Below are 23,981 nucleotides of genomic sequence, written 5' to 3'. Positions count from 1 at the left end.
ATCCTTCTTTGAGTTTGTTTTTCAGATAGGGTCTCTTGCTTTTGCCTGGGCTGGCCTGTACCACATTACTCTTCTAGCTCTATCTTTTACATATCTGGGATTATAGCTGTGTACTACCATCCCTAGCTGTTTTGTTTTGTTTTGTTTTTGGCCAGTCCTGGGCTTGGACTCAGGGCCTGAGCACTGTCCTGGCTTCTTTTTGCTCAAGGCTAGCTCTCTGCCACTTGAGCCACAGTAACACTTCTGGCCATTTTCTATATATGTGGTGCTGGGGAATCGAACCCAGGGCTTCATGTATACGAGGCAAGCAATCTTGCCACTAGACCATATTCCCAGCCCCTGTTGCTTTTGTTAAAAGAAATTTTCTGTTGGTTTTTTCATCTGCATCAAAGTCTTTGACCTGAAATAAATTTTAAGATATTAAAATAAAATAGAAGACCTGGATGCCACCAAAATAAAAAGAAATAAGACATATCATTATGTCAGTAGGTGAGGGGCCTGAAGTACAGTGATATGTATAATTTAAATGTCAAGGCGGGTAATATATATGCTAATTAAATATTTGGTTTATGTACCCTGAGAACACATGGGAGGGAAGATCAAGATCAAGGGAAAGTAGCTATGACTTGGGCACCAAAGAAGAGGTAAAGATTGGGATAGGCAAAGGAGACATCCCAGACTGATAAATAAACAGAGATTTAGAGGAAAGGAATGCAAGAGATGACATATTGCAGGGCAAAAGATGGTGAATGTCTTAACTTGGGCACCTGAAGAGAGAGCATAAGGCAGGAAAGAGGAGGGTGTTGCAAAGGTATGGTGGTGGGATTTGGCAGATGACTCTCAGTAAAGAGTAGGAAGGGAAAAAGGGTTTGAGGAGGGTCCTGGAGAGTCTAGCTTAGTAGGATAATAGTATTAATCTAAAGGACAGGCACCTCAGACTTGGGAAAGTCATGTAGTTAGGGAGGTAAAAGCAAATAAGAACATGGACTCTGAACATACAGTCCCGGGTCACTGTTTGTACTATACCACTTGCTTATTTGTTAGTTGCTTTCAACAAGTCAGTTATTTAAGCCCCAGTTACTTCGATACAAAACAGGTATAATCTTAATACTGTGTAACTTATAGTATTGTTGGAAGTAAGTTAATACCAATAGAGATCTTAGCACCATGCTCCATAGCATACATACAGTTCAGTAGGTGAGTTGGCTTTTATACCCACTTTATAGATGAGGGTGAGAAGGACTGAGTCAGCAGTGTCATTTTCCAAAGTTGGACACAAGGCAGGCTTGTAGAGGTGAGTAAAAACCAGATTCCTGCTTCTTAGAGGAGTGTGTCCTACTCAATGGGAGGCCCCTTGGAGCCCTCTCACCAGTGTCAGATTGTGTCATGTAGACTCAAACCCCCTCCCCCCATAGAGGTTGGACATGGTAGATGCAAACACTGTCTCCTTTCTTCCCTTCTGTGGTCACTTAAGAGCATCTGGCATGCCTTGACATGCTTTACACACATTTCTCATGAAGGACAATAGATTTCCATTTCCACTCCTTGTCTTCCTTCCTATAAAAATAGATATTTGTTTTTCCAGAATTCCTGAAGCACACCAGAAGGAGTTACCCTTTTGTGTATGTCCTATAGAATTATCATGACAGATCAATTGTATTTCTTCATGACTTGGTACTACACGAAGGCCACCCAAAATGTGCCCTCTGCAATAACCTGGATCTCAGTGTGTGTGCTTACTTTCCTCCCTTTCAGTGAGTCCAAGTTTAGCTTATTAAGTGGATAATACACTGCTAAGCCCAGATCATGGTGCTTGGGAAAACAACACAGCTCATGATTAGCACACACAGTTAATTGTCCAGCTGACTGGCAAGGTGCTCAGTGTGACTACTTGTGTGTATGGATGGGGTAAATGACTCCCCACCATGATAGTGGGAGTCGTGGGGATACAGTACCAGATCATGTTCTACCCGGAGAACAAAGTTGATTCATTGTGTTCCATGAGGGTGAAGTGGACCCAGCACTGTTGGCCCACATGCTTTTTCATTCCCTTGTCTGCCTAGTATGCAAGTACAAACAGCTTTAACACAATTTTTTTTTTTTTACCTAGGAAGGAGCCTGGGGCTGCATCCAAGTACATTTAACATATGAAAATTGAGCTGCTTTGAACTTGTATGTTTTTGATAACTGCTTGGTATGCTTCCTGGAGGATCACCTGTAGGCTTTTCTTTCCAAATCCTAATCCCTTTGATTGAGTGCCAGGACAGATAGCTCTCATTGAATAGCTCCAGTCTCATAATTCTTCCTTCATTCAGAGTTGAAAGGGAGCAGTTCCAGATTCAATAGGCAAATCCTCAGATTGAGCTAAAGCCATTCAGACACTTTAAAACTCAAATTGTTTTGTTCTAAAATAAGGTTCACATGGGCTACTGAATGTTTACACAAGCTAGTGGCTAACAGTAACTGCAGGCTGGGGGTAAAAAAAAACAAACCCACTTCACTGGACACCCCTCCCCTTTTCTTTCCACTGTCTCTGTGACCAGGATGGATTAAATGGACCATTTGGAGAGTTACAAACTTCCACGCAGACTGGCCTGATCACTTTAACCATGAACATAAGATGGTACATGGCTCTTCTTGTTTTCTCTCCTCCATCAGACCAGGCTGAACATTCCTGTCTTCTCCTCTCCACCCCCTTTCTGAGGAAGGAAAACAACCCTGTTCTTTTTATCTTTACAAATGTGCCTGGTGGGGACGAAGCTAAACCAGTTCAAGATGCTTTTATTTAAAACTGTTCAGAGGAGCGGAAGGTGCTGCAGAATCAGAAATCTAGTGGCATATGGGCCTCTTTGCCGCCCTGCTCCTGAGCTGGCCACTTCTTTTGTGTTTTTGGTTTTTTTGGGACTTCTACCTGGATTTCTGCCAAGATCTCTGTTTTCGGGTCTTTTCAGAGATCGTGTTTACTAAAAGATGATTCCTTTCTGCTAAACATCCCGTGTCTGTCCTATTTGGCTAGGTAGCACTTCTATTGGGAAAAGCCATCTTTCTCTTTGTGCCTGGTGCCCTAGTTCAGAAAGAAGCTTGAGAAGTCACTTCCATGTTCTGTGTGTAAGTGAGCCCTACATGGCTTATCAGAGTGCACCTTTCCACTTGGGAGAACAGCTCCTACCCTCCTCTCTGCCACCAAATGAAAGGAAAGAAGTATGACCTACTTAATGGAGTATTAGAGATCTGAGTGGCACCTCTCAGGTTGAACTTGAGTCAAGGCAAGGAAATATATTCCCACTCCCTGTCCTCCCTTCCTGCACCCTGCTAATTTCCTCTCTGAGATAGGACTTCTCTAGTCTTCAATACTAAACCTGTATAAAAGAACAGAGTATGTTGATACAGGAAATGATATTATGTGAACATGAAAAATATTCAAGACCAGCAGCTATCCAGAAGGGTAGATTTTACAACAGTCTTTTATACAACCTCGTCTGTGCAGGTTTGGGGGCTCTTTTGGGGCAGGAAGTTCTATTGAGATCTATATTAGGACTTGACCCTACGAAGCCTGTGAATTTTGACTCATCATTGTTACATATTTATTAACAGCCTTGTTCATTAGATCCTCCTCCTACTTCTCCTTTTCATTTTCCATCCCCACAAGGTGTCTTCTCTTTTTTTTATAAAATGATACTGTAATCATTTGTGATTTTAAAATGCCTCTATTAATGCTTAAAAACAGAGCTTGATTTTAATGTGGGCTTTTTTAACTGTGGAAGGATTGTGTCTATGTTACCGCTGATTCTTACAACAATACTTTGGAATGAGAGCAGAAAGTTTATGACACATTTTATTATATTCCTAAATGTGAAAGAGGATTCTAATTTAAAAATAAGTGGCTATACTTTTTAATTCTTATTTAGCCTCTGTAGCTGTTTTAATATCCCTTTTATGGTTGACTGGTCGATGTTTTAAAATAAGTTCTTCAGGGACTCTATGCCCATTAGTCTCTGGCAGTAAAATCTGAACTTTGCTAAAATAAAACATGATGCCATGGGGCAATTAAGAAGAGAACTTTCAGGGATGACGGCAAATATGAAATACAGTGATTTATATTATTAATGGATTTAGAGAAAGCCAGCCCACCTCTTTTAAGCTCAACTGTGTGTATTTCAGGTTTTTTTTTTAAATTTTAATTTATTTCTTTGTTTCTCTCAAGGCACTAGAGGGGTTCCATCATAGGCTATTAAGGTATTCCAACCCTCCTTTTGTAGCCTGCTATTTCTGAATATGAGCCTTTATTTTTTTCATTTTATATGGAAAATGGGATGACGTCAAATAGCAAAGCATTTTTTCCCCAAAGTGGTTTTGGGAACCAGAATCTGGTGAAGTGTTATTTAAAAGTGATAACACACTGAACTATGCTTTGTGCTTTCAATAATTGTAGGATTTACAGACCATATCCCTACCTGTCCAGTTTTATGGAGGAACAAAATACAGGGATTCATTTTATCATGGTTTCTTAAAAACTAGAAACACAGTTGACAGTTATTTCTCTGACATTATAATAAGCTCTTTGTGTTTATTAAGCTTAGTATTTAAGAGTGTTACAATTTAGTAGTTATTTAATTTGCAAATAGGATTGGCCTCCACAATCTCTGAGGGAAAGAATTACTTCCAGTGTTTAAAAACTTTCATTGACTCTCAATTGCCAGCTACAGACTAAGATAGAGTCAGATTTTAAAAAAAACAAGAAGAAACCTCCCATGCCTTTCAGCCTCCCTTCCTTCTTCCTCTACTACCTACTTCCTTCCCACTTCTCTCTTCATGTAAATCCATTCTGAGTATATACTGTTCCCTGAACCTCCCTGTCACCTTTCTTTTGCTCATGTTGTTTTTCTCTCCACAGATTCCCTCTTCACCTCATCCTGTTTCCCCAAGTTGTACACTTTCTTTACTTCCAGCTCAGCTGTTTCTTCCTCAAAGAGGAGAAAGAGAGAAAGAGGCCTTGTTGATTCAGAATTCAAGGCTTCATCAGGTACATGAGTAGAAAAGAGCCTGTGCAATTGTATGCAACAGCCCTGTTGGAAGTTATCTGTTTCACTATCTGGAAGCTATCTGTTCCAGCAAATTGCCCCTCCTCCCTAGTTGGTGGCACTGTCTGCATACCTTCATTAGTACACATAGCACAATAAGCTTAGATGTTTGTATGTTTGTCTTACTCACCAGTGAGCTTTCTGGGGACAGGGTTGTGCCAAATTGCCATGAGGAAGAGACACTGTGGCTATCAAATGAATTCATCAACAAATGGTTTCTTGCTTTAATAATGCCAAGAAATGCCTGACATAAGAAGTTGGGTGGAAGATTCTTGCTGTCTTATAAACTATCAGTCAGTACCAGAGATACCACTGAGGATACCTCAGAATAGAGCTAGGTGAGCATTAAACTCAGAACCACCAAGACCTGACCAAAACCGGTGGTGAGAAACATGGATCTGGAAACTTGATCATTTGGTTTCACAGCCAGCTACTCTGGCAACCATACCCAAGTTGTTCTGGCAGGTGTACTCTGTTACCTGCCCAGCAGCCAGGCTTTGGGCCTTATTTGCCCATGCTCAGAGAATCTAGATTTGTTCAGCTGTTGAGCAAAGGCTGCTTGATTTCCTAGGGTAATGAGTCTGGGCAGTCATTGTTAGGTTAGGCTAGTCATGGCCTTCCTGTTGCTCTGTGTCACTTTCCTAGCTCCCCACATGAGGAGTACTGATTGAGGCATAAGGCAAAGGCTTATAGCAGTCTTCTGAGAAGGTTTTCTCTGGTAAAACATTAGTCTCATGCTGTAAGAGGGACTCTGTTCTATACCCTCTGGGGGCTGTCCTCTTAGTAAGAAGATTTAGTATGGAGCTTTCGCCACCAACTTTGAGCCATGAAATGACAAGAATGAGAATAAACATGTTATATACTCTTATTGATAGAACACAAGGACCAACTTAAAACCTCCTATCTCCAGACTTCAGTTGTTCAATAAACAATAAGACTTCTGATGGTTTAAGCTTTTGATAGTCAGTTTTCTGCTACTTGAAACAGAACCCAGCTTAACTGATGGAGTTACTTGTACTGGGAAAAATCAAAATATAGGCAGACAGTATTCTAAGAGGAAACATAAATAAAATATATGGGGAAATGTATGGAAGTCATGGCAACATAATACTTAAGTAATACACATTCTATTGAGTGAGCAGCTCTGGAACACTGGTCATTCAAGAAGCTTGGCATTCTTGTTCTTTCTATTCCTAATGCTGCACACAGTTGCAGGATACAGAACTAAAGGATGGCATCTTCCCCTGGAGTACTTGGGGTCCAGCAGAGAGAGTACTGGGAGAAAGACAATTAACTCCAGGTGTGAGGGCGTGCATTTTTGACTAGTTTGTGTTCAGGGCACCAATGGAATTCAGATGAAGATCTGAAACCCTGCATAGGCTGGAGAACAAGAAGAATCTGGGAATGTTCACAGGATCAAGAGAAAGTATACACGGGACACAAAAAGGCCAAGAGACACAAGAGATCATTTAGAAACTGTAAATCTTAAAATGTGAAGACATTTTACCATGTTTGATTTGGTCCTTTCTGTTAAGCTTGGCCAAGTTGGTGATAGCTACAAATATGCTTATGTATTATTCTCGATATTTTGACAGTTGTGGGACTTTTTTATTTCCCCCTTGTCATTTGCAGGGCTTGAACTCAGTGCCTGGGTTCTGTCCCTGAATTATTTTGCTCAAAGCTAGCTCTCTCTACTACTTTAAGGCACAGCACCACTTATATTTTGACAGTTGTAAAAAACACTTTAGGATGATTTCTTAAGTGACTAAATGAGAAATGAACAATGAATAACTTCGTATTCCCAAGAAGTACTTCTGAGCACCCCGGGTGAAGGAGATAAGTAATTTCTGAACAATAAAAGAGGATCGAGTCTTTCTTATTTGTAAATGTGTCTGTTTTAGGGATGATTGGGGGGAGAGGGAAGAAAGGATGGGACAAAAGGTGAACAAATGCAGCAGTGATACACACTAGCTACTATGTTGAAGGGAGGGAAAAGCTGGGAGAAGGAAAGGGTGACACTGTACCAAAAGAAATGTACTCATTACCTGACTTATGTAACTGTAACTCCTCTGTACATCACCTTTACAATAATATATATATATGTAGATGTATGTATGTATGAGGTCAAGTGGAAACAGTAGGTGAAATAAAACTGAATTCTGTTCACTACTGCAAGAATTCCCAGCATTCTTAACTCTCTTCTATTGATTCTTAGTGTCCAAGAGGAGGCTCCACCAGATTTTCTCCTCCCTCTTTTGTGGTCCCAGCTACAGCAGAGGAACATTAGGAAGGTTTGGAGTGTGCTGGAGCCTGTCCCCAGAAAAATGGGCTGTGAAAGGAAGTAGCACAGTAGAACATGGGCAATAGGGTGTTCATGAGAGGGTAGAGTCAAGCCTATATTTTTATGGCAATGGTGAAAAGCAGTAGAGTAGCAAAAGAAAACAATAGAAATGAACTGAAGACAGAAGAGCAGGAGGGGTGACTGATAAAGTAAGCAAAGGCACTTGAGGTTACCAGAGGGGTAAAATATTAGACTTCTGCTGGTGTTTCTAGTGCAGATATCAAGACTTTTGTAATACTGTTCCTATATTCTAGGAGAATGCACAACTCTAATGTACACATAATCTACATACCAGAATCTCTCTTTTGAATCTGAGTATCTGGTAGTATCCTTGCTAATTCAGAACATCAGAAAGTCTTACTCAAATTGACTAAAATAAAATGTTTATTGTTAGTGGAATTTAAAAGCCGACCTGCTTCAGGAATAATTTGAACCAGGTATAAACATGTTTCTTGCATCCTTTTCTTTTAGATGCTTCTTAGTTGGTTCCATTCATATATTCCTTGTGGCTACCATAAGTGTCAGCTCTGTTTTTCTGATGCAAGATGGTGGTAGCTCCAAAGTTCATATCGACTCTCTAAAGTCTTATAACAGGGCTGGGAATATGGCCTAGTGGCAAGAGTACTTGCCTCTTATACACGAGGCCCTGGGTTCAATTCCCCAGCACCACATATACAGAAAACGGCCAGAAGTGGCGCTGTGGCTCAAGTGGTAGAGTGCTAGCCTTGAGCAAAAAGAAGCCAGGGACAGTGCTCAGGCCCTGAGTCCAAGCCCCAGGACTGGCAAAAATAAATAAATAAATAAAATAAAATAAAAAACAAAAGTCTTGTAGCAGATGAAATGTGTTTCAAAAGCCCCAGCTTACTAGGTTTTCTTAGTCTGACTGAATTATGTATCTATCCTTGTACCCATTTGTATGACCAATACAGTTAAAAAAACAAAAAAACAACAACCATTTGTATGACCAGGAGATAAAGCACATGCTGAAGGGATTAAATGTCTTCCTGCACTCCTACTCATTTTTTCCTGAGTTGTGCAAATTGCCAGAGGCAAACCAAGAATATTGTATGTTAAGAGTGGAGTATATTTGGAAAGTACTGTCCACCTTCACGAGAAGGAAACTTCCCTGGCAAAGCCCTTCCATTTTACCCAAAGTGACTTCTTGAAGTTCTAAGTGATATAATGTATAGGGTCATAAGTTTGTCAGCATAAATGAGATCCTCCATTTGTACATTCACGTAAGTCAGGGGTACACAGCTATTTATCAAGTAAGTGAGGGGTGGTCAACCATCCTGGAGATATGGATGCTCACAGAAGTCATGCAATAAATCCTCTGAAAATGAACAAAACATGGCCTCTCAGAACCCAGCTTTTTACTCAAAACCAGAATCTGTCTGCCACAAGCAGAAGTTATTAATAGGATTTATACATGTCTATGTGCAAAACTGAATCAAAGGGAGATCGCAGAGGGGATTTCTGTCTTCCGGAAACCCAGCAGAGGAATGGGGAGGACTTTCTGGGTAAAGTTTCAGAGGACCTAATGCATAAATCTCCTTAACAAACACTGGGATTTGGATTTGTAACTCATCTCTCTCAGTTTAGGTCCTGGGGAGTCAAGCTGCCATGGCTGCCTTATGGCTAGCACCTCCAAGAACGTAAATACAGTAATATGGAAATTACTTAGAAGAGCATTTTCCCTAACTTGGCACTGTTTCCATTTTGGCTTGGTGGTCTCTGGGCTGGTTTTGAGAGACCCCCTGGTTGCGAGCTGATTGAGAGCTAGTAGATGTTATACTCTTGTTTCCACTTTCAACCTTGCTGACCTTCATTTTGCCTTTAATAGAGATTGTCATTAGTTGGCCAGATTCTCCCAAAATCTGTGGCAAGTTAGAAAGGGAAAGTCTCTCCATACTGCATTACAGAGGACCTTGTAAAACTTGCTGTTACCACCTCACAGAGAAATTGTCAACACAGTATACTTGGATTCTCCCCCACTGGAGTAACAGAATTCTTTATTTTTGAGCCTCTGGCTTTTAGAAATGGAACCAAACTTGGTCTGTCGTCTCTCTTTACCTACTTATTACCCTAGATATAAAGTCAGAGCAAATGTGGAATCCCAAAGGAAAGGATCCAGCAAACAGCCTGCTGAAGAAAACATCAGGAGCAGTCTTGTGTGATGATAAACATTTGTGCTCACTTAGTGCTTTGGCCATGGATTTGGCTACCATTCAGCAAACTCTACAGCCAGATTTTAATATGGTTTTTCTTTTCCTCCTCCTGTTTGGTTGTGAAGTTATTTTGACTGAGGATTTACTTGTCACCTCATGTTGACATTTCACATTATTGCATTAAGGAAAACATAGGAGAAAGTAAACAAGCAAGTATATTCCAACAGGTCACCAGGCATAGAAGTCATACTCAAATTTCAAAGAAAAGGAGGGGGGTTTAGTGAAGAATGGTGAACAGATATATTTATGAGGGGAAAAATCCTCTTGGCCTTTTGGGCGTAAGTCAGATCATAGACTGTGGATTGTTTTCTCAGCTACTGATAATTCCTGAGGCTGCTAAGGGAAAGATTGTGGCCCAGCTGAGGTTGCCATGTAATTCTGTAGAATCATGCTGATGTTCTGATTTTTATGATTATAAGTTACTGCAACAACAAAGAGAATAACTCTGCTTTAAGAACTGTTGCCACAGTGTCTCTAGGGGACAGGTTTGCTTTGGTCTGTAAATTCCCCAAAGGCAAGCTGAGACTATGTAAATTAAAGAAATAGAGCCAGTGACAACCAACTCTGTGGTTTTATTTGACTTTCCAAAACACATGTCCATCAGCATGTCTTAGGCAGCACAATATGATTAAAGCACAGCAATAATCACCCCTATATTGCATTTTAATTGGTATGATGTGTAATGAGTGGAAGAGCTGGAACCACTAGGTATACGTTTACCTTTGAGCTATTGCTTTGATTCATCAGCCTTTCTAGCAACATAAAGTAGGAAGTTGCATTCTGAGCTGGGTTCTGCTGCTCATCAGTCAGATGACCTTGGATAAGTCACTTTGTTTCTGTGGCTCCCATTTTTCTCAACTATACAATGAGGGATTTAAATTAGATAAAATATAAAGAGCCTTCTTCTTCTGGATCTGACCATTTCCAGACTTTCTTACTGTCTTAAATACATTTGTAAACCAGATTCGAGGCAAATATATTTTCCGCTTTTTTATCCTCTTTGACCTTCCTGGGGTTAGTTTCATGAGAAAATATCTTTATTTCTCTGAATATCATATTACCCTTTAGGATTCCAGAATCAAGTCAGTTCTCCAGAGCTCATAATAAGCAATTACCTTTTATAGCTAGTTTTTAGTAGTAATATTTTTTGGAGGAGAAGGTAGAGTACTATAGTTAGGATCCTCTGGGAATGGTCTTTTTGGATGTATCAGTCTTATATAGAAACACATATGAGCCTTCTTTTATCCTTTCAATTTTAATAATTGGGTATGTGGGTTATGTTTTTTTCTTTTCTTTTTTTTTTTTTTTTTTTTTTTTTTGCCAGTCCTGGGCCTTGGACTCAGGGCTTGAGCACTGTCCCTGGCTTCTTCCCACTCAAGGCTAGCACTCTGCCACTTGAGCCACAGCGCCGCTTCTGGCCGTTTTCTGTATATGTGGTGCTGGGGAATCGAACCTAGGGCCTCGTGTATCCGAGGCAGGCACTCTTGCCACTAGGCCATATCCCCAGCCCCTATGTTTTTTTCTTAACTTCTGACACGTTTCAAGTTGGATGTTGGGCCATCAGTAGGAAGACTCTGGGCAGTGAGCCCAACATTTGGGTTCTCACTGTGCCCTCAAATTTTTCTCATTCCTTTGACATCTTTCTGGTTCAAGATGGCAAATGACCCTCTATACTATATGTAAGTTGTAGTATTCATTGACAGGGTGTCATTAGTTCTTTGTGCACATAATTCCATGTTATGAAAATCTTTTTAAAAGTAAGTGGTCTCTTAAAAATGCATGTCATCTGCATATGCTGTGAAACTAGCAAAACTGAAAAGCAGTGTTGGGTTGGAAGAGATTGGGGAGTTTAACAAGGGGGTGATATTGATCAAGATTTATTGTACATATAAATAGACGTGTTGAATGGTAGCCCTTTTGTACAACTACTTAAAGATAATAAAAATATAATTTAAAAAATTAATGCCATAAAAAGGTGGTGGTTTTGAGATAGTCTTCCTATGTAGCCCAGGATGTCTTTGAATTTGAGATCTTCCTGCCTTAGCCTCCTAAATGCTGGAATTATATGATCTTCATATTTTTATTATTCAAATGTCTCCTCTTCATGCTTATCTGGACTACTTTCACTAAAATCTCCTCCACATCCCTTGCAGAGGCAATCCTGTCCTCCTACTCCTTTTTCCTCAGAGCCAAGCTCTGTCTGAAAAACAAATGTATCCTATATCCCTCCACTATAATGAGAGAAAGAAAATGTATATATTAACTGTTGTATCTCCAGGACCTGGCTCAGTGCTAGGCACATCTGTACTCCTGACACATGAATTAGGTGAGAATGAACAACACAGTGAGCTCTGCTTGTCAGCTGAGAGAGGACACAAATTTTGTTGTAGTAATAACTCAATACTGGGAATTCCATTTTCCTTCTATAATACATCCTGCGAACAGGAAGCTGAGATGTACTGCCTGTAATTGCCAGGGGCCCCAAGCTGTGGGAAATTATCTAATTGGGAATTTACACAATATTGTCTATATACTTCAATTCAATATATGAAATACTTCCTCTTTGTATAATATTTTTGGTCTGTAACATCTTTTTTTTTTTTTTTTTTTTTTTTTTTTTTTGCCAGTCCTGGGCCTTGGACTCAGGGCCTGAACACTGTCCCTGGCTTCTTTTTGCTCAAGGCTAGCACTCTGCCACTTGAGCCACAGCGCCACTTCTGGCCATTTTCTATATATGTGGTGCTGGGGTATTGAACCCAGGGCTTCATGTATTAGAGGCAAGCACCCTTGCCACTAAGCAACATTCTCAGCCCCTGTAACATCATTTTGGAAGCTCCCTGAAGGCAGGAACTTGAGTTTTCCCTTATAGACACATGAAATACACATGACCATCCTTGCTAAACTCAAGTCACTCAACTCTCATGGTGCAATTTCGATTTCAGAGAGCCTTGTCTTGGGAACCTGATTGTCCTGTGCTGGTTTTACTGAACAGTTATCCTCATTTCTGTGGCGCTGTGATGCTGGGAAATGTTAGGAGTGTACCCTCCTGGTGCCTGGCCAGCTGGGGAAGTGGAAATGCAGGTGAGGAAGCACTCAGGCTTCTCTTGACTTGCTACTGGAAGCAGGTGGTCGCCATAGTGGGTCCTTTGACTTGTGTGGAAAGCCACTTGTCCTGCTGTTCCTCAAGTGCCCTTGTCCTGGGTCCTGGGGGGAAGGAAAAATATAAAGTAAATGATTCTCTTTCCTCAGAAATTTCAATCCACAGTTTTCAATGATGACTCCTTATGGAATTGTGGGGAAAAACTAACCTACCCTTCCCTGCCTTCTATCAAAGCTGGATGGCAGGCAGGGAGACTCTGGGGCTTATAACTGGTGACCTGGAGAAGTTGCTGGTCTGCCGCTGGTGTCAGGGACAGACATTTGTGAAAAAGAAAGTCTCCTCCAAGAGTTGTTCATATGAGCTCCAAATTGGGTCATGAGATCCTAGATAGGAATTTATGGGAAGAAAAGAGGATCTAGCCAACATCTGTTACTATGTTTAAACAAGTTAATTTATTTATATTACTTGTCATCCAATGTTACTCACTTATATTTAATTAACTCTTAGTCACACAGTGGAAAAATGAGGTTAATGTGGATTTTCCTGGGGTCACATTTCTCTACTATATCTCTATCCTCTAGTATTTTCTATTTTCTGGTGAGAAAATAAGATCAAAATAGTTCAGATATTTAAAGGGAGGGTTCAATGTCTTCTCAACCCATATATAACTTACAGCTGGTATCCTTGCTATCAAAAACAATCATAAGTCACTTTATGCCTTACCGTCTATCTGTAGAAAGACAGTGAGACATCCCTTTGATAGGCATCATGGTTAATGTTGTTCCTTCCTAGAACAGATATAGTTTCTGTGAGACCAGTAAGCTGAATTACTCTGGCACAGAGTCTTTAACCAGATCCTGATAGAATAATACAAATCTGTCACTTGTATATCATGTTATATTTGTGCATAATGTTCAGAAACTTCACTCCCAAGTTTTTGTTGAAATATGAAAAATTCTAAATTGTAGGTAACAGATAATTATTTTTGCATTATTAGAGTTTAGAAATAGGCTTATGAAATGTCTTATTTTTACTTAAAATGTTGCTCTTTTTTTAAAAAGGAAAATACCCTATTAAAATGTTAGTAAGTAAGCTGAATATAATGGCACATGCCTCTGATCTCAGCACTCAGGAGGTGAAGGCAAGAGGATTGAAAGTTTGTGGCCAGCCTGGGTTACATAGTGCACCCTGTCTTAAAAAAATATGCCAAGAACTCAGGAGTAGAGTGTTTGCTGGCATGTACAAGGTCCTAAATTTGATTCTCAACCCAAAAAGAAATTGAACAAGTAAAGCAGCAAAATGTCCCATTTGGGGTTATTCTGTGGGTCTGTCTATCTTCCCCATCAATTTTAAGATGATATTTTGTCATCCTTAGCATAGCTAAAAGCCACTCCATGGAAGAATTTGAGAGACACAGGGTAAAGAAAGAGAAACAACTACAAAAGCAATACTTGCAAAACTGTTTGGTGTAAGTGAACTGAACACCTCTGGGGGAGGGGGGAAGGGAAAGGGGGGGAGGGAGGGGGGTATGAGGGACAAGGTAACAAACAGTACAAGAAATGTATCCAATGCCTAATGTATGAAACTGTAACCTCTCTGTACATCAGTTTGATAATAAAAATTTGAATAAAAAAAAAGAATATGACTGTCAAATGAATACAATCCATGTTAGGCACTACATACCATTTCATGAGTTTTTATCCTTAGAAAGAGAGGACAGATTCAAAGTGGGATAGCTCACAAATGCGGGTGAGAATTCCCCACGGACTAGATTTTCCCCCACCCCACACCTTTTGGTTTTGATACTACACACTGACTCAGAAGTAACAAAGCTATATAGCCTGATGAAGAGAAACTCATTAAGTGTTTTTGTATTATTGGCTGGATATATTAGCATATCAAGTTTCTTGTCTTCATATAAAGGTAGACCTTAAAAGGAAGAGAACCTTCTTCTATCTTATTTTCTTGATACACTCTTAGAACTTGGCTATACACCCTAACATACCATATGACTTTACACAATTAGCCATATTAATGTATTAATAGCTAAGGAACATAGTTATGTCCTAAACACCATAAAACACATTACCTGTGTTACCTCAGTGAATCTTCATAAGCATGGCTTTTTTTTTTCATAAGCATGTTTTAAGGAAGATAATATTGCTATTTTACAGATAAGAAACCCAGAGAATTGGAGGTCACTAGCCAACCTTAACCCAGCTAGTTCTCATTCATTTGTTGGTGATTCATGAAGGGCTTGTTGAACAACTGTATAGTGGCATTAAAGATACAGAGAGAATCAGTGCAATCCTCGCTTTTAAAAGGGCTCTACTATGGGGGTGAGGCATGAGGGCACCTTCCTGAAGTCTTAGCTATGTGGGAGGTGGAGGTAGGAGGATTGTGTTCAGAGGCCAACTTCAGATAAAAATGAAACCCTGTCTGAAAAAAGAAAAAAAAAAAAAACAAAGCAAAAAGAACTAGGGACATGATGCAAGGGGTAGAGTGCTTACCTAGCAAGCACAAGGCCCTGAGGTTAAACCCCAGTACCATGTCTCCTACCTCCCCCCCAAAAAAAGAAGGGAGGAGGTAGAGGAGGAAGAGGCAGTTTTGCTGCTGTTACAGTCTGGAGTTAATAACTGCACTGAAGCACATTATGTATATCATTGCAAAGGTAAAGGCACCCAGATTTGGGAGTTTTCGCAGCTAGCCAAAATTATTTGACCAAGATTAATGTTATGTATAAATGTGAACAACAATGTGTTGATTGGAAGAAGTGTCCCAGAAGAGAACTTTTAAAAAATGTATGTAGGACTCTTGAAAAGTACTAATCTACAATTAAATTCTTTGATAACATAGACCATTGCTCAGAAATTTCTTCCTTATCAAATCATTTTTATGATGGATACCTCCAAAAAGGGTTAAAGTTAGCTTCTCTGGGACACACATTGGAAAAGAGGCTGACCAGGATTTCAAAGAGATTTTTTAGGACTGAATTCCAATTATAGTGAAGTAACTTCCCTTTCTAGCTTACTAAGCTCTATGTCAGGCTAATGCAGTTTCAAGATCCGTATCCCTTCTCTCCTTATTTCAATAGATATTTTGAATATGAAAATCTTATGTCAAAACTTAGCTGAAGCCTTCATCAGGCTTTTGAAAGGCTAAGTAAGAATTCTGTTTCTAGGAATAAAAAGATTTGGATCAGAAAGATTCTTTGCTGGATGGAGTCCCTTTTTTGGTTGGTAGTTCAAGCAGTCTTTAATCATATTTTTGTTGATTATTTATTAGTTTCCCTGGGATATCAAAGACTCAGTCATGTAGAATGTGTTTTCCTTAAGATATTTTATGAATTGGGATCCACAATAAAGAAATAATGGAAATACATTTCCTTTGCCTTATCAGGACTAATTGGGAATTTGAATACCTTTTTCTAGTCAGTGTTCCACACAGAAATACATGCTAAATGACCCAACTGGCCCAGTTGTACCAACCACACTTTCTTCTGCTAATAGATAAAGTGAGTGCTTTGTCAGTAAATCACAACTGTAGAGAACTAGAACTAATTTAAGTGAAAGGGTAGGCTCCAAGCCAGCTGCTTGGGTAAAGCCACAGTGAACCAAATGGAGAATTGATGAAACTTAATACGTGTGTGCTGTAGTCATCAACCTAGAGTATGTGTAATGCAAGCCACTGGTGTTTGTCATTGTGAGCAGTGTGAAGGCAGCCTTCCATCCTCAACTGTGGGGCTGCCAGATTCAGACAGCTTTGGTCAATATTAGGCTTGCTATGGGGGAGCCAGGTTTTGGCTAGTTTCCTAATGGGGGTTAGGGGTATTATGAAATGTGTTTACTTATACAATGCCTCCTGCTCAAGTGAAATAAGGCATTCAGGGAAAAAATCTGCTAAATAAAATACAAAGGTAATATGATGCATTCCATGCCTTTGAGCTTAGGTTAGTGGAGATACAAGTTATATGTACATGAAAATTTTGGAAGCAATTCTGGTTGTCTCTTTCCAGCCATATAGCAGAGACAACAAACCCTAGTGATGAAGAGCACACCTTTGGGACCACAGGTAGAGTTTAAAATCCTCTCTTGTCACTTACCAGGCAGGAGAACCATGTAGCACATGATTAACCCCTCTCTGTTTATATCACTATTTGAATAAAGCAACACCTGACACTGAGTAGGCACTTAGCAAATGGAGGTTCCCAGTTCCTTCCACTGAAACTCATGTCTAGACTTGATGCACTGAGTATTTGGAAGCTAATTTATGTTTCTGGGTGGTGATAGTGCCATAGGTAATAACTACTGAACATGTTGATAATAGCACCAAACTACTCTACTGAAACACAGCCCTTGAGTGGATTAATCACCCAAACTCTTTTATTTGGTACCTACCTAGCATTTACAGGCTTAAGAATTTGAACTGTGATGGTTGGTAATTGTTTGTACATTGGTTCACAAAATTTTGAGGGATTTTTTTTCCACTGACAGTATAAATTTCCTTCACACTTCCAAAAGATGTTCAATGGAACAGTGGTTCTACGAGCTAATCAAGTGTCATTTGGGCAATAGAGAGTATTCTATATCCTCTCCTTGGAAATTCATGGAAACTTTTTTTTTCTTTTGTCAGTTGTGGGGCTTGAACTTGGGGCCTGGGTACTGTCCCCGAGCTCTTTTGCTCAAGGCTAGCACTAAACCATTTTGAGCCACAGTGCCACTTCTAGTTTTCTGGTGGTTAAACGATGATATGAGTCTCATGGACTTTTCTACCTGGGCTAGCTTTGAAATGCAATCCTCAGATCTTAGCCTCTTGAGTAGGTAGGATTACAGGCATGAGCCACCAGCACCTGGCTTCGTGAAACCTCTTTTTTTTTTTTTTGGCCAGTCCTGGGGCTTGGACTCAGTGCCTGAGCACTGTCCCTGGCTTCTTTTTGCTCAAGGCTAGCACTCTACCACTTGAGCCACAGCACCACCTCTGGCCTTTTCTATATATGTGGTGCTAAGGAATTGAACCCAGGGCTTCAGGTATATGAGGCAAGCACTCTTGCCACTAGGCCATATTCCCAGCCCCTCGTGAAACCTTTTGTTAGAGCCCATTGAAGGATCAAAGGAAACACTGGTAGCTTAGAAAAGTACAGTTGATGAACATTATCTAAATTAATATTACCCAAATTTGTCTGGCCAAAGAATTCACTCTTAATGCACTTTGGTATGTACCTCGATACATTAACCCATTTAGAGAAATGCTAAATTTGCTAAGTTACCATTCCTGCTAGGAACTATAAGTTTCTCCCCACCATGCTACCCACAGTAAAACTATCTTCAAAGGCTCAGACTTTATTTTCACAGTCTAGCAACTGGAGGATAGCTGTGGCCAACTTCTTGATAGCTACTAGTTGGAGTGCAAGTTCTTTGAGGTGCGGGACTTTCATCCTTGTATCCTACAAAGCATCACCTGAGTCTTTATGTGGTGGGTAAAAACTGCCAGTTTTCTTTTGTCGCTATTATAACTGTGGTGGTTTCATTAAGTAGTGAAGGCCCTAGGAAGAAATAAAGATTCCCAAAGTTTTAAAAATTACTTTCAGCTTATCACATTCTATTCACAGATTATGTAAATATAACTTAATCATTACAATTTATTTGCATATATATTTGTAATTTTATAAAGAAGCTACATGTATATACACATAAGTTATATGTATACATATATATGTACATATGTGTATATATATATATGAAGAGAGATATATAAGCTATACAGACATAGAAGGAGAGAGAGAGTGGGAAGAGGAGGGAGAGCACAAAGCTTAGCAGGCAAAGAGATAAGTAAAAGAAAGAAGAGTGGATGATTCTCACAACTTGGTTAAGAGGAGGTCATGAGAAATTTACTAGGAAGACCAAGTGAGCAAAAAAATCAACAGGTTGAGGTTTCCTTAAGATCAGTACCTTATACTCTTTCCAAAATGGTACATCTTGAGGCTCCTGTTCCCAGACTGCTTTCCAGACTTAAGTCTTCCCAGTCTTCCACCCAGTTTTGTAACTCGTGGGGTCTGCCAGCACATACCGCCTTTGCAAGCTGTCTGCTCCTCTACTACCACCCTTCACCACCTGCCTCCAAGATACACATCTGGCTTTCTGCTTTGAACTCAGCCCAGTCATCTGTACTATCATATGGCTGGTTACGTGAGTCACATACCCAACCGTATTCCTCAGCTTAATGACAAGACTCAACTTGACCTTTCTTGGAAAAGGAGGAAATAGTGCCCAAGTTGAAAGTTTAGCTGCAAAGCAGTGTTTCCCACAGTCATAAGCTTGCATACCAGTGAGGACTTAAATCTATTTTTGAGTGTCACGGTGAGCTTTGTGCCAGCCTCCAAAATTAGAGGAACGTTGAGCTAATATAACTATCCTATTAAGCATCAATAGCTCTAATATAAACTTGGTTATGGTAGAGTTAACTCTTTGGCTTTGATACAGTTTTTTTCCACTATTGCCTCACATTTGTAAATCTTAGTGAAACATACATGGGAAATCAATATGGCATGCTCCAACCAGTTATAAGAGTCAGGGGAAGACCAGTCTAGCCTTTAAAGTCAGTCCTCTTGACACCAAGACTTTACAACCAATCCCTCCCACTCTTCCCCATCTCCTGCTTTTTATGAAGGAAAACCATTCAGGACAATGAGTCACAGAACTTTAAATAACTTAATTCCTAGGTGTGTTTGGAAACAAAGATAACCCTGTTCGACAGTGAATTTGTGCCCCTGGGTGAATGGCCAGGTGTTCTTTCAACTGAACTGTGAGACTAATTTCTTCCTGGCCCCTGGAAACCAGCTGAAGCAGTGGGCCAGCTGGTATATCTTCAATCTTGCATACCAACATCTTTCTCTGATTCACAGATTTCCTCTATCCCCAGTACTTCCTCTGGTATGTGCATCCCGACAGTAAGTGATATCTCCTATTGGATTTGGGCATTTAAAGTCTGTGAGTCTTCTGGAAGGAAGAGGAGAGGAAGGAGAGTAGATGGCTATATTTCCAGAGGAAACCATACTTTTATCTGATCCACCCCTAAGTCCTGAACATCCAATGACTTCTACATTCAGAAGGGATGACATTGGAGAAATTAAGGTTGACAGTGTTAACATACTTTTTAATATGTACATGATGCACAGCTAACCTGAGAGAAAACAATTAATTTACATCCAGTTGTAGTATCAGTAACTAAGAGCATAAAACAAGAAGCAGCTATGCACAGTCTGATCTAGAATGGACATTTCTTTTGGAAAGTTTTTGATTTCATTGTTTCATAAAGCATAGCGCTTTCATATTGACCGATTCATTTTCAACCATTTAAGGTTTGGAGAAGCCCAACTGGTCAATCACAGAGCAAAGTTGAGTATGGTAGAGCAGGAGTCTTTACCACACAGATTGGAGGTTCTCAGTTCATACCCATGGTTTATTTTCGCAAATAGCTGTAACATACAAAATTCTCCATGCATTAAGAAGGATATTTTGAAAGTCATGGTGTCAGATGGCCTTTGCTGACTTGAAGCACATTTACTTTTATCACTGTGTGGTTGTTGACATTTCTACTATATAACTGATATCCTCTCTTATGTGCAGATGCCTTATGAGAACTGCATTTTCCTTTGCTGATCATATACACCCCAAGACTTTGGGGAGAATCTCTCTATCTGGTAAAAGAAAGAAGAGCTGGGCACCAATGGGTCACACCTGTGATTCTAGTTACTCAAGAGGCTGAGATGTGAGGATAACAGTTCAAAGCCAGCCTGGGTAAGAAAGTCCAAAAGATTCTTAGCTCCACTTAACTACCAAAAAAAAAAAAAGCCAAAAGTGGAACCATGACTCAAGTGATAGAACACTAGCCTTAAACAAAAGAGCTCAGGGAAAGCATCCAGACCCCAGGACCAGCACAAAATAAAATAAAATAAGGACTACAGCCCTCCACCTACCATGGGTTATACCCTAAGGCATATTGAAAAGGCCTCTCTAGTATTGTGCATGTGAGAATTTGATTGCCTAAAGGGAGGAATCACCCTCCTGGCTCCACTGGAGAAAACCATTGTCCTGCCACTTCCACCAGTCTAGCTTGCAACACAAGGCACTTGGATTTCCATGCCTTTTTAGATGGAGAAAGAGGTATCCTGGATACTTCACCTGCAGATTCCTTAGAATTGAACATTAGCTGCTATTTATTTATTAGCCAAACACATATGTTTTATTTAAATATTGCATATCAGCATGACATTTTTTGAAGGTGATATGGCAACCTTCCCTCCTGAAGTGGAATGGTGCACGCGCGCGCACACACACACACACACACACACACAACTATCTACCCACCTTGTATTGGTTGAAATTGTTGAAGTTGAGCCCTGGGAAGCTATATTCAAGTAAACAGATGTCAGTTTTCAAAAGTGAATTTCTTGTGGCTCCTAAGTAAACTAATAAAGCAATGCCTGTGACACATTATCCATGATAGAAGGGAACGGGACTAGAGCAGATAATTTAGATCGGCTTTGAAAAATCAGATTTACAAATTCAAAGGCTTTGGTAAAAACTAACTTAATAAATACCAGGAATAATGACTACAGATGGAATGTTATGGGTCTTTAGCCCATGACAAACTTTGCTATATGTTTCACATAGGTTTCATCCTGACAACATTCTATGAAGCAGGTGTGTTTTTTTAAATCATGTTTTCTTTTCTTTTGTATTGTTTTGGGCATTTAGAGTCTTTCTAGGTAGCCCAGACTGCCGCAAACCCATGATCCCCTTGCTTCAGCCTCCCACATGCTAAGATGACAGGTGTGGGCCACCCCGCCTAAGAAACATTACTGTTTGCAATGTAGGAAAATGGAGTTTCATACAGTGACTAACAAAAGACAGACAATGTCTTGCAAGTGAGGGAAATGAGATTTGAGCCTACATGATCTGCCTCAGGACTGATGTTCTTGGCTCCTTTTACCTAGTCTTCTATGTGTCATCTCAGCCCACAGAAGAAATCACAAGCTAAAAGCCAGAAGACACACCTGGCCTTAGGAAGTAAGAGTAGCTCTTGAACACCTATCATGTGTTAGAATTACTTTATTTGCATTCATTTTTCCCTTTCATTTAATCCTCAAAACAATTCCGTGAGGTAGGTGGCAGTTATTGTCCCCATTTTATGTGTGAGGAAATAGAAATGAAGACATAAGAGTTAGTACTGTGTCCTGAATGTTAGAAGAGCTGACATCTAAATCCAGATAGTCTTAAGCCAGCATTTTAAAACCTGGATGTTTTGCATTTAAAAAATGAAGACTTGTGAGGGAGGAGGTAACAAGTTGAACAAGAGGTACTCACTGCCTTACATATGAAATTGTAACTTCTCTGTACTTTACTTTGACAATAAAGGGAAAAAATGAAGACTTCAAATCTCTTGAAAATGAAACAAGTAAAAAACAGAAAAGCTGTCAAGGACCCCCTTCAACTTAGCAATAATCAAAAAAGGGAAGCTACCCATTATACCAAGTTTTTTGTACCTAATTGCCCCTACTCCTTCCTCACACACTGCTTAGTGTTTGGCTGGCCACCTGACTTTGGGTCATTGCATTTTGTAGTCCTCCTCTAAGGTTACCCTCATGCCAGAAGCCGCCTCTGCAGAAAGCTGAAAGTTGTATTGTAGCACAAGTTGTTCAATCTTCTCTGAAAGCATTCATCCAAAGTCACAATGAACTTCTCCCTGCTGCCTTCCTCTGTGTCCCCTTCATCCAAAGAATGACAGCTGTAGACCTGGTATTTACACCCATCCTGGTGAGAACATCTGAGATGTACAGCTTTATACCTCTCTTCCTGCTTAATGGAATTCTGGTATTCTGGATTGGCAACAACCAAGGTGATGACAGTATCGTAAGGCTTTGGCACAGCTTTTGTAGGCTGTTGGCGTCAGAGAGACACACAGCTTCTGTACATGCCAGGACTAAATACAAATATAACATCCAGAAGTGGAAAAGCGGATATTGGCAGGTACATGCCTCCCTGGACTAGAGATTTATATATTTTTAAAAGGCTTTTCTAAGAGTCTATCTTGATTGTTTGTTCCATGTTGGGCCAAACCCAGACATTTCTGGTAAGATAATGAGTGCCATTCACCCAAGGGTAATCCTTTCAGAGATTTTGATGATGCAGTAAATCATGAGTGTAAAGCCTGAGTGGTTTATGCTATTAAAACCTCAAGATAGAATTAGACTTGTAATCACCACTTGCCCATGTTTTGTCATTTATGATAATTATAGTAGTAATAATCCATGTATTGTTGGAAAGTAGCAGTCAGAAGCATCCATCAATTTTTTATCGACACCAAATCAAGTTGATACTTCATCTTTGCTGCAAAAATGTAGATTGCACCAATTAGTCTAAAGAAATTGGGCAGTCATTAGCAATGAAACAAGCAGTTAATCTACAGAACATTTCTGGTCTCTCTGATGCCAACAATCTCTCTTAATTATGTGGACTATCAGGAGCTTTTCTGAGACTCTGTCAACAGTGGGGCATTGTTAGTTTCAATTAGAAGAAATACCTATGTCCCTGCTTTTATTTAGAAGAATTCACTAACACCTCCCAGATCCTACCTTGCACCCTTCTGCACTTCCAGGAATGCTTGAATCAAGGCAGTTGGCATTTTCTTTCTTTCTTAGAAAAAAGGTATTTCCCCAGTGGGCTTCTTTCAGTGATAGTGTGTTAGCTCATCACCTTATATATGTTAACTATTTTTATTCACCTTACTCAAACCACAGAATAATCATCTCCTTATTTTTTTTAAAAAAGGAAGAAAGGAAAAGTCAGGGTTTAAAAGAAGACACCAACTAGTTGTAGAGAAATTCTGGTGTTAATGAGCTTTCTGTATGTGCCTCAAGTCTTTTCCCCAGGCTAGCCTGGTCTTCCTCCCTAGATACTTTCAATCAGTCTTGCCCACAGATTGTTCTAAGCAGCTGAATAGTACAGGGGAAATTTTCAAGTGGATATAGTTTTATGTTGAAGAGATTTGAAAATGAAAAGAAAAAAGTAACTCGCCTTCAGTCTACTGTGCTCAATACCATGCCCATAGCCTCTGGTGGATATTCTTTGTGGCAGAAACCAACACTTAATTGGGCTTGGGGTTGTGGTTATCTATATGTAAAATTATCACATAATAATATTATTATATTGATAATCTTATATAACTATATA

At 39.8% G+C, this 23,981-nt stretch overlaps 1 protein-coding gene and 1 long non-coding RNA gene across 3 annotated transcripts in view; both read left to right on the top strand.

Moving 5' to 3' along the window:
- Fto (FTO alpha-ketoglutarate dependent dioxygenase) overlaps positions 1–23,981 on the top strand; it is a 390,959-nt gene that overhangs the window by 282,386 nt on the left and 84,592 nt on the right. The window lies entirely within an intron of this gene.
- On the top strand, positions 348–5,426 carry LOC125358456. Its single transcript, XR_007212310.1, has 3 exons — positions 348–1,197; positions 5,065–5,068; positions 5,416–5,426. It is a non-coding gene; the product is annotated as an uncharacterized LOC125358456 (long non-coding RNA).

The sequence above is a fragment of the Perognathus longimembris genome, chromosome 10, assembly GCF_023159225.1.
Source record: "Perognathus longimembris pacificus isolate PPM17 chromosome 10, ASM2315922v1, whole genome shotgun sequence".
NCBI classification, from domain to species: domain Eukaryota; kingdom Metazoa; phylum Chordata; class Mammalia; order Rodentia; family Heteromyidae; genus Perognathus; species Perognathus longimembris.
Note: the sequence above shows the minus strand (reverse complement) of the source record. Positions and strands in the feature narration are given on the sequence as shown.